This window comes from Pristiophorus japonicus, chromosome 3 (genome assembly GCF_044704955.1).
Source record: "Pristiophorus japonicus isolate sPriJap1 chromosome 3, sPriJap1.hap1, whole genome shotgun sequence".
In the NCBI taxonomy this organism is placed as follows: Eukaryota; Metazoa; Chordata; class Chondrichthyes; family Pristiophoridae; genus Pristiophorus; species Pristiophorus japonicus.
In genome coordinates this window covers 244,570,772-244,582,884 of record NC_091979.1, presented here as the reverse complement: position 1 = coordinate 244,582,884, position 12,113 = coordinate 244,570,772, and the positions used below count along the sequence as shown (strand labels likewise).

The window sequence follows — 12,113 nt, the reverse complement described above, 5'->3', positions numbered from 1 at the left end:
AACCTGTTCAACACTAGGCCAACCCAGCAATTGATTCATGGGGCCCCTTCAAATAAACGACCCCAATCTCAGGCATATCAAGCACACATGGGGTGCTGCAAAGCTTTCTCCTCACAGTGCTCTTGCCTTCCCGTCTCCCTGGACTTGGAGCATGGGTTCTCAGCACAGACGCTACATTTCCCTACCCCCGCCACCCCCTGTAAGCAGAATCAACTTGCTCTAGCCCGGTTTATTCTCAAGCGACTGGCAACATATGTGCTGTGATCTGACCTCAGCAGGTAGAGAACAGGCATGCAAAGGAGTGGAGTGTAAAGTAGCAGTTAAGTAGAAGAGAAGGGAGCCACTGACTTGACACTTTCAGGGACACTGAAGACTGATGTATTTTCTGCCAGCACAGTCCCAGAAACTCTCTGCGATGCACTTAGAGAAGCCAGAAGTGAAAGGAAAAGAAAAGGATGCTCATGCACCCAGGATCATGTTATGTATGGTGCCATGACTTGACCCCCAGGATCATGTTATGTATGGTGCCATGACTTGACCATCATTGCACAAGTGACAAACTGAAAGGTGACACAGGCTGAGATTAAAAGATTGTACTAATGTAGGATTTTAAGGAAAAAGAAAAACTTACATTTATATAGCGCCTTGCACCACCACAGGAGATCCCAATGCACTTTACAGCCAAGAAAGTACTAATAAAGTGAAGTCACTTGTAATGTGGGAAACGTGGCAGCCAATTTGCACACAGCAAGCTCCCACAAACAGCAATGTGATAACGGCCAGATAATCTGTTTTTATGTTATGTTGATTGAGGGATAAATATTGGCCGGGACGAGAATAACTCCCCTGCGTTTTTTCAAAATGGTGCCATGGGATTTTTTTATATCCACCCGAGAGTGGATTGGGCCTCGGATTAACATAACATAAGAAATAGGAGCAGGATTAGGCCACCTGGCCCCTCGAGCCTGTTCCGCCATTTAATAAGATCATGGCTGATTTGATTATGGACTCAGCTCCACTTCCCGGCCTGCTCCCCATAACCCCTTATCGCTCAAAAGTCTGTATCCCGCCTTAAATATATTCAATGACCCAGCCTCCACAGCTCTCTGGGGCAGAGAATTCCATAGATTTACAACCCTCCGAGATAAGAAATTCCTCATCAGTTTTAAATGGCCGCCCCTTATTCTGAGACTATGTCCCCTAGTTTTAGTTTCCCCTAGGAGTGGAAATAGCCTCTCTACATCCACCTTGTCGAGCCCTCTCATTATCTTATATGTTTCGATAAGATCATCCCATATTCTTCTAAACTCCAATGAGTATAGGCCCAATCTACTCAACTTATCTTCACAACTCAACCCCTTCATCTCTGGAATCAACCTCGTGAGCTTTCTCTGAACAGCCTCCAACAAGTATATCCTTCCTTAAATACGTAGACCAAAACTGTATGCAGTACTCCAGGTGTGGCCTCACCAATACCCTGTACCGTTGTAGCAGGACTTCTCTACTTTTATACTCTATCCCCCTTGCAATAAAGGCCAACATTCCATTTGCCTTCCTGATTACTTGCTGTACCTGCATATTCACTTTTTGTGTTTCATGCACAAGGACCCCCAAGGTCCCTCTGGACTGTAGCATCTGGCAATTTTTCTCCACTTAAATTATAATTTTCTTTTCTATTTTTTCTGCCAAGGTGGATAACCTCACATTTTCCCACATTATACTCCATCTGCCAAATTTTTGCCCACTCACTTAGTCTGTCTATATCCCTTTAGAGATTTTGTGTCCCCTCCTCACAATTTGCTTTCCCATCCATCTTTGTATCATCAGCAAACTTGGCTACATCACACTCAGTCTCTTCATTCAAGTCATTAATATAGATTGTAAATAGCTGAGGCCCCAGCACCGATCCCTGTGGCACCCCACTCGTTACTGTTTGCCAACCGGAAAATTACCCATTTACCCCAACCCCGTGAACTTTTATCTTGTGCAGTAACCTTTTATGTGGCACCTTATCGAATGCCTTCTGGAAATCCAAATACGCCACATCCACTGGTTCCCTCTTATCCACCCTGCTCGTTACATCCTCAAAGAACTCCAGCAAATTTAATATGATTTCCCTTTCATAAAACCATGCTGAATTATGCTTTTCCAAAAGTCCTGCTACTGTTTCCTCAATAATGGACTCCAGCATTTTCCCAACGACAGATATTAGGCTAACTGGTTTCCTGCTTTTTGTCCGCCTCCTTCGAATCCACTGGGACCACCCCAGAATCCAGGGAATTTTGGTAGATTACAACCAATGCATTCACTATCTCTGCAGTCACTTCTTTTAAGACCCTAAGATGTAAGCCATCAGGTCCAGGGGACTTGTCCGCCTTTAGTCCCATTATTTTACTGAGTACTACTTCTTTAGTGAAGACAGATTGAGTGATAATTCCCTCAATCTGGAACTTGTATTTCAATTTACAGAAACTGACAAGTGGCACAGCATTAATTACATGGATTTTACTGATGCAGGACTTGAGACAACCATGACTTTGATGGCAGGAATTTCAACTAATAGGAAGTGACATCATCGAATGAGCAACACGCATGCACGAGGTGACATGGGCCAACCGAAAGTGCCCACACTGTCGCTAATCACTCTGCTATTCAAACCACTGAGAAGTTTCAAACAGGAAGTTGTTTGAAAAAAAAACGGAAAAAAAATTACATCATCTATTGAATCATTCTGGGACCTACATCTAAATAGACAGCAAACGAGGATAACAGATAGCCTGAAGACTTTTAGCACTTGAGCTCACACATGATTAATGAATACTTGGAGGGTATTGGAAGTAAGTTGCCACCTGTGGAATTAATCGCCACCTGAGCTGGTACCTTCAGGAAAGAAGGGGGGGGGTGGGGGTAAGAAAAAAAAAATCACAATATTTTAACATACTAGGACAAAAAGTGGTCTCTGGATAAGTAAGCCATTAACTATAATTAATAGAAACATAGAAAAGAGGTGCAGGAGCAGGCCATTCGGCTCTTCGAGCCTGCACCGCCATTCAATATGATCATGGCTGTATAGTACAGAAGTGTCAAAATGATTCAGAATTTGTCAATAGTAACCAATGCAGTGAACTGAATGTTTGTACTGAATGATCTCTGGAATCATTTTAATTCCAAATTCTGGACTAAATCAGAAAAGTTCAAAAATGCTTCCCTTTTCCACCAACTCTCTATCCTCCTCTCTAGATTGCATCTAGTCCTGAAAATATAGGATTCCACAGATGCCAGTCACACTCAATACTTCACCCAGGTGGCTGTCCTTCACAGGTGAGCCAAGACAGTTCGTGTTAGCAGACTATTCGACTGGATGGGCATCACAGTTGAATCCAATCCTATCTCACCAGACATCAAACACCACACTTTCAACAGGTGTCACAGGATCGCTAAACAAATGTGCCACACACTTTTTAGTATCCCACTCCTCCCAGCCCAGATTGGAAAGAAAGAAATACTTGCATTTATATAGTGCCTTTCACGACCACCGGACATCTCAAAGCACTTTACAGCCAATGAAGTACTTTTTGAAGTGTAGTCACTGTTGTAATGTGGGAAACGTGGTAGCCAATTTGCACACAAGCAAGCTCCCACAAACAGCAATGTGATAATGACCACATAACCTGTTTTATTTGTTATGTTGATTGAGGGATAAATATTGTGCAGCATCATCATCATCATAGGCAGTCCCTCGAATTGAGGATGACTTGCTTCCACATCAAAAAGTTCACAGATGTTTCAATGAAGGACCTAAAATTCCAGGTCCCAAACATTTGGGCCCAAATTTGCCCAGGAGTCACTCCGTATTTTTTTGGAGCAACTTGATTTTTCTGGAGTATCTTAAAAATCCCCATCCTGGACATTTAATTTGTGTAAGTGAGTTTTAAAAAATCCTACGCTTTGATTCTTTTTCAAAAGGGGGCGTTACTAGCCACCTACGTCTGTTTTGGCCATTTAAGCCAGTTTGGATAGCTAATAGTTGCTCCAAACTAACTTAGGCCAGCGTATGCGGCCACAACAGAAAACCCTTGCGGAGAGTTAAGAAATCAGCGCAGGTAGCCAGAGATTTGGGGGAGGGAGGTGAAGGGAAGTACAGAGGACCTTCACAACAACATTCAAGAAGCATAAAAACCCATCAATAATAAATATAAATAAAAAATAAAAAATAAAAAATAAAACTTAGGTCCTACCTCGGCCCGGGAAGTCAGCGGGAGAACGTAGCGACTGCAGCACACACCGACAAGCCCATCAGCCAGGGCTAGGGGCAATGGGCGGGAAGCCCTGACGGGAGAGCAGTGAACTGGCCACGCACACAAGCAGACTGGGCTCGCAGGAGGGAACTTAAAGGGGGGCTGGCAGCTCACAGCACTCCTTCAGGCACCAAAAATCAATGAGAAGGCTTTCCCTTTAAAAATGGCCGATTGTCACTCAAACGCGCATGCGCAACGCTGCTGGTACTGTTAGACGCTGGGCCCTAGCCTCACCCCTCTCTTTCAGCAGCACAGCCCTAGCTCCGCTCCACCCCCCCCACCCACCACCATTGTGCTTGCCACGCCAAGACCTAGGATGGTCCACAGACTGGGGAAGAATACGGAGCTACATTTTCGGCACCATTTTGGGAGCAGAAAGTTGGGTAAGTGTGCCGAAAAAAACTAGAGGGCCAAATTGGGGCCCTAAATCTTGAAGGGTGGAAGATGCCTGTGCGTGGATTTTTTTTTAACGTGTGATGGCCATTGCACACCAACCACCACACGGGCTTGACAGAGCTAGGTCCAGTAGCAAGGATTAACCAAGACAACTGGAGACCAGCTCTGCTGCATGGACCTTGTGCGCACACATATCGCAGCATGTATTACCAAACCTGTTTTCTGGAAATGGTCTAAAAACCATTTTAGACCAACTTATGGAACTTTTACCTAGATCATAAAGCTGCAACAGCAGCTCCACAGAAAACAAAACCTGAGCAAAATAGGCAAGATGCAAAAAGTCCAGATACCTCTTTCTTGAAGACGCATTATCACATATCCAATGAGTCCATTTCTGAGGTAACTCATCATGGATCAAAATGCTTCCTTGCGCAATGACAATCTTTTCAATGTTGCTCTTGTACTGGAATTGACATCACACCGGGGATAACTCCCCTGCTCCTCTTCGAAATAGTGCCGCGGGATCTCCCACGTCCACCTGAGAGGGGGCATATGGGGCCTCGGTTTAACACCTCAACCGAAAGACAGCATCTTAGACGGTGCAGCGCTTCCTCAGCGCTGCACTGGAGTGCCTTTTGTGGGGGGGGGGGGGGGGGGTTCAACTCCCTGGGGTGGGACTTGAACCCACAATCTTCTGACTCAGAGGCGAGTGTGCTACCCACTGAGCCACAACTGACAAGTTAATCATGTGGCCCCTCGAACGAGGATGACTTGCTTCCACACGAGTTCACAGATGTTTCAATGAAGGACCCAATGTTCCAGTCCTTAACTCCAGTTGAAAGGGTGGAAGATGCCTGCGCGTGTATTTTTTTTTAACCTGTGGTGACCGCTGCGCATCAGCCACCACACGGGCTTGACAGAGCTAGGCCTTTATCCAGTGGTAAGGGTTAACCAGAATGACTCGGGACCTGCTCTGCTGCACGGACCTAGTGCGCATACATATCGCTGTCTGGGCTGGCCCGTGTTGCCCCTGGGCCCTCGGCTCTTCTGGGCCCCGTACCCTCATTCGCCGCACCTCCGCCACAATCTCTCGCCGCACCTCCACCACGATCTCTCACTGTTCCCGTCACAAAACACTCGCCACACCTCCGCTCCAAACATTCGCCGAACCTCCATGATCATCCACCAAATCTCAGCCACGATCCCGCAACGGTCCTCCGCCTCAATCACTCACCGCACCTCCACCGCGACCTTCCCACTCCTCTGCTTTACCAAGGCCCTGCCAATGTTCCTGCCCACGCTCCAAACAGCGACCTGGGCCCTGATAATGTCACCCAGTCGCCCACCTCGAGGCCGTCGCATACCTGGGCCAGCTCGCGCTGGAAGTTGTAGTGACGTGTGGCTCCAGCTCTCTTTATAGCCCCGACCCGCGGAGGTGTTCTCACGCAGGTCGGGGTGGCCCACGATTAGGTGTTATCCATCAAGTGCTAAGCGAGTGCTCTGTAGGAAATCTGCAAATGAGTCACATAATAAAAGCCTAAATGTCAGCCATGGCTCAGTGGCAGCACTCTTTCCTGCGTCACTCCAGAGACTTAAGCATATAATCTAGGATGGCACTTCAGTGAAGTACTGTGGGAGCGCTACAGTGTTAACAGTTGCATGTCAATCGGATGAGACGTTAAACCGAGGCCCCATGTGACCCCTCAGATGGATGTAAAGGATTCCATGGCACTACCTCGAAGAGAAGCTGGAGATCTCCCAGTGAACATTGATCCCTTAACCATCATCACTGAAATAGTATCTGGTCATTATTTCATCGCGGCCTGTGGGAGCCTGCTGTATAAAAATTGGCTGCCGTGTCTCCCTGTACCACAAGTGTTGCTGCACTTCAAAAGGACTTTGAAGGCCTTCAAAAGGCTATGAACTGGATTGGGGGCGCTTCAGGTTGTGAAAGTCGCTACATAAATGCAAGTTCTTGTTTTCTACTAAAAGGAAACAGCACTCTTTGCTGATATCAAAAAAATTGTTGAAATTACAAAAAACTGAAGAAATTAATATCCTATTGTAATATTTTCATTTAAATTTTACAATGAGAAACGGTATACTACTCCTTTAACTTATCATAGGACAGCAACAAATAATATAAATCCGATGACAGATTAAACTAGAAAAATAGCAAGGACAAAATCAGGAAGTATTTCTAGTAATCTGTCTAAACTGGAAATTGCAATGCATATTTTTAAGTCAGATGTAAATGCAATTAAGTATTTGCAAAAATGAATTGAAAACCAGTGAATTTTTCACTGTTTTAAGTAGTTTCAAATTTAAGAGAGAAAGGAAACCCTCTCCTTTGATTAGCCAAGATACAATTTCATGATGTAAAAATGAAAACTTGTATTTTTGTTTCAAAAGCAGCAGGCATAAATAAAACCACAATAGGCCTCAGAATTCCAAATCTGCAGTTCTGCATAGTGCATTTTAAGTTAATCTCATCACTTCACTTAAACTTGTAGTTCAGCTTGCATTCAAGTCACAATTACATCAGATCTCTTCATATTTTATAACTAACATGAGAGGGTCAAGGAAACTATTTCTGTAGTTATAACAGATAGATACACAAATCACTTAAAGTAGTAATGCAGGTTACTAAGGCCATAAGAAAACAACCCAATGGGGTTCAATTCTAGAGTGATAGAATTGAAATATATGCAGAGAAGTTTTGTTAAACTTGGTTAGACCATACTTGGGAGTAATGTGAACAGTTCTGGTCCCATATTATAAAAAGGATATAGAGGCACTGGAGAAAGTGCAAAAAAAGTTTACTAGAATTATAGAACTCGAGAGGTTATACCCATCAGGAAAGACTGAACAGGCTGGAGCTCTTTTTTCTGGAAAAAAGACTGATAGAGGTCTTCAAGATTATGAAAGGGCAGGCTTAGAGATGATGTTTCCACGTGGGTTGAGATCAGAACTCGGAGCCATAAATACAAGACAGTCACTAATAAATCCAATGGGGAATTCATGAGAAACTTCTTTACCCAGAGAGCGGTTAGATTGTGGAACTCGCTATTACAAAGAGTAGTGAAGGCAAATAGCATAGATGCATTTAAGGGAGGAAAGTTAGAAAAACATGAGGGAGAAAGGAGACAATAGATATGTTGAGAGAGTGAGATGAAGAAGGGTGGGAGGAGCCTCATGTAAACACCAGCATGGACCTGTTGGGCCAAATATCCTGTTTCTGTGCTATAAATACTATGTATGTAAATTACTTCAAGGAAACACACCATTACTGTGTATTGTCAGAGAGGGCACAAATTTAAGACTATCACAAAATAATTTGATGAAGTGGGGAGAAGAAATGTCTTTATGCAAAAGGTGACGAGAACATAGGCTTCTAACCAGTTTACCACAAACTGTGTCAAAACACAGGCCATCAATTCTTTTAAAAGGGGTTAGGTGGCAGCTTGAAAGAGATGAATATTACGGAGTCTGGGGATCAAGCAGGAACAGAGGATTAGATTTGTGGCAAATGCTAAGTTTTTGTGCTGGAACCATCCAGTGAAAATATGTACAATATGCATAAAAAAGCAAACTATTAGATTACATGCAATATATCATTGAATTGGCAAAACTGCCCAAACTGGCTCTTCTGCTCAAGCCAGAAAGGGAGTCCATCCTTCCCCCATTTTAAATTAAAATTGACAAAATAAATAGCTTGTGGGTTATTTTAAATTGCTAGCTGTACTAAAACTGCATGGTACAATAAACCGCATTCTAACAAAGCAGAAACACGTTTGCAGTACCCATCAAAAGGAATTGAACAGTAAGAGTGTTTTTTTTTTCCATTGAGCACAAGTGTGCTCAGTTCAAATGTTCTACAACACCCTCAGTCAGCAACTGAAACCAGAAAAATACTTAAGAAAGTGAAAGAGTCCTACTTACAGTAGAAAAGTTTCGGAGATGCTTACGTACACCCTTATGTACAATGGAAATCACATTTAATTTATGCGTGTGCAAACTTTACTCCATCCGTTTGATAGTAAAATTTTACATTACAGATTGTGCATTTCCAACATTTTCAGTTAAGAGCAGACAATGGTGTCCTGGGCAAATGAAGGGTGCACAATAAAGCATGATAATCTTACTTCCGTGTCAGCTGTGCCTCAGTTGGTAGCACCCTGGCCTCAGTCAAAAGGCTGCGAGTTCAAGTTCCACTCGAGACTTGAGCACATAAATCTACGCTGACACTCCCAGTGCAGTGCTGAGGGGATGCTGCACTGTTGGAGGGGTCGTCTTTCAGATGAGACGTTAAACTGAGGTCCCATCTGCTTCCTCAGGTGGATGTAAAAGATCTCATGGCACTTTCCTAGTGTTCTGACCAATATTTATCCCTCAATTAACAATCACAAAAAAATTACCGAGTCATTATTACCTTGCTGTTTATGGGAGCTGCTGTACGCAAATTGGCTACCGTGTTTCCGACATCGCAACAGTGACTACACTTTTCATAGAAACATAAAATACTGACGGGACTAGACAGGTTAGATGCAGGAAGAATGTTCCCGATGTTGGGGAAGTCCAGAGCCAGGGGACACAGTCTAAGGATAAGGGGTAAGCCATTTCGGACCGAGATGACGAGAAACTTCTTCACTCAGAGAATTGTGAGCATGTGGAATTCCCTACCACAGAGAGTTGTTGATGCCAGTTCGTTGGATATATTCAAGAGGGAGTTAGATATGGCCCTTACGGCTAAAGGGATCAAGGAGTATGGAGAGAAAGCAGGAATGGGGTACTGAGGGAAACATCAGCCATGATCTTATTGAATGGTGGTGCAGGCTCGAAGGGCCGAATGGCCTAATGGCCTACTCCTGCACCTATTTTCTATGTTTCATGGGCTGTAAAGGTGGTCGTGAAAGACATGATATAAATGCAAGTCTTTACTTCTGTTTACAGATGCTGACTTACCCTGCTGTATGGTTCCAGGTTTTGTCATCTCATGGTAGATGTATAGCTTTGTGGCCATGCTGTACAGCTGCGCATTTTCTCTCAATGTACCATGGAACTTCAAAAGTTATTAACTCTCATATCACAAGCTGCTGAGACTATCGGATCTTGGTTTTTTGATCCAGGATTTATCAATGAAGCAACAGTGGTTTAAACAGTCCTCTCCAAACCTGATGGCCCCGCCAGATACTTAAACAAGTCAAGCTCTTTGTAATTTTCAGCACACAGTGGGCCGGTCATGACACTCGGGTGATGACATTTCTTAACAGTCGAGGTGGTTTCCACATATGACAGTGGTCAAATTCATTCGAATTAAGACTTCAGTTTTTCTCCCTTGCAGCTGACTGGTACCAGTACACTTGGACTTGATGCCGACTTTGCTGTTGAATTAGTTGGTCACGAGGGGACTGTACGACAATTGGCTTTGATGCGTCTGGATTACAGAGGGGAACAACGAGTCACGCCCCTGTCCCCCACGTCTGGTTGATTTCCAGTGACTCTTGCTGAAACGCGCGAATGTTTAATGAGGCCAGGTTCGGACCCGACACTGGTGCAAAACGGATCGTATTTACTGACGACGATTCAGAGACAGTGTGTTACAGCACAATACCTGTACAAGACCGACTTGTTCGAGATTCAGACTTGGACACATTTGGGATAATTGTGCTTCTAACTATTTCTGGCACCTTTTACTTCATTGCAAAGATTACAGTCCGATAAAATCACGGAGCATAGTTGCAGACAAGCCACAATACAACATTAAATAGTGTAGCACGAGCACTTTCAATTACATCACATAGGAATTAATTTTGACAATGTCACTTCCAGAAACTACCGACTGCTTCATAATTCCACAAGTGTCATGATAGTGCCTTAAAGAACATCCGATGCTTCAAACTTTGCAACTGGCTTCCGCCCATTAAATCTCAAGCTCTATGAAAATTAAAATTAGACTATAGAAAACTAACAGAATAACCCAGTCCTCGCAGATATGATAGTATTTAACAGTGTGCACTTGCACTGTTACCTTCACCATAGCAAGATTAGAACAATACAAAAAACTCGGCAATCGCAAATCAAATCAGATACAACATTCACTTCAAATGCAGACATCCATAGGCTTCCTGTTTACAAAGACATTTGCAATGGTTATAAATTTCACCGGAGACCTCAAACATTACCAGCTTGGGCAATATCCTTTACGTACACTCTTCCTAAATAAATTATTTGGCATACTATGTAAAAAAAAATCTTGTCTGCTAAACCTCAAATCAAAACGTTTTGCAAAAAAAACGATTGTTCGACCAACACAATGCCACCAAGCACATTAAAAACAATGCAATGCGAGTTAGTCCTGGCTAACTTTTTTTTTTAAATGAAGGAACCTCAAAACCACGACACAAATAATTAAAAACATTTTACCCAAAAGTTGTTGATATGGAATCCACCTAAAATGAGACCTGATTTATTTCAGTGTCTCTTCCTGCTCGTTGTTATTGTGTAAAGGTGTTGCTCCCTTTGCATGTGCGTCACATGGTTCAGACATCAACTCAGCCCCCAGGGCTCAGAGTATGTGACTCTGCAAGCCAATCGCAGCAAGTGTTGTGGCAAGAGCACATTTACTTGTGCTGGGGCCGAAATATTTCTCGCACGCAAACTGAGCAAACAGCATTAAGGGTCAGAGGCCTTCTACAAACCTCCAGCTCAATATCATGTTTTCCAAGATATTGATCAGGAGATGGAAGGGGAAATAAATTAATGGGAAAAGGAAATGACGAGGTAGGAATAAGATTAGGCAGGAGACGATTAATAAATAAACATGAGGAGCAGGCAGAGGAAAGGGAGAACAAACACCAGGGAGGGAGGGAAGAGGGGGATTAAACACCAGGGGGGGAGGGGGGGGGGAGGGGGGGAGGAGGGGGAGGGGGGAGGGGGGGAGGAGGGGGGAGGGGGAGGGGGGGGAGGGGGGGGGGGGGAGGAGGGGAGGGGGAGGGGGGAGGAGGGAGGGGGGGGGGGGGGGGGAGGGGGAGGAGGGGAGGGGGGGGGGGAGGGGGGGAGGAGGGGGGGGGGGAGGGGGGAGGAGGGGAGGGGAGGAGGGAGGGAGGGAGGGGGGGGAGGGGGAGGAGGGGGGGAGGGAGGGGGGGGAGGGGGAGGAGGGGGGGGAGGAGGGGAGAGGGAGGAGGGGAGAGGGGGAGAGGGAGGGAGGGAGAGGGAGGGAGGGAGGGAGGGAGAGGGAGGGAGGGAGGGAGGGGAGAGGGGAGGGGGAGGGAGGGAGGGAGGGGAGGGGAGGGAGGGGAGGAGGGAGGTAGGGGGGGAGGGAGGGGGAGGTGGAGGAGGGAGGGGTGGGAGAGGGAGGGGAGAGGGAGGGGAGAGGGAGGGGAGAGGGGAGGAGGGAGGGAGGGGGAGGGAGGGTGG

The 12,113-nt window shown here is 45.1% G+C and overlaps 1 protein-coding gene across 1 annotated transcript in view; it reads right to left on the bottom strand.

Moving 5' to 3' along the window:
• Positions 1-12,113, bottom strand: part of slf2 (SMC5-SMC6 complex localization factor 2) — a 107,814-nt gene that overhangs the window by 94,539 nt on the left and 1,162 nt on the right. The gene's annotated exons all lie outside the window — the stretch shown is intronic.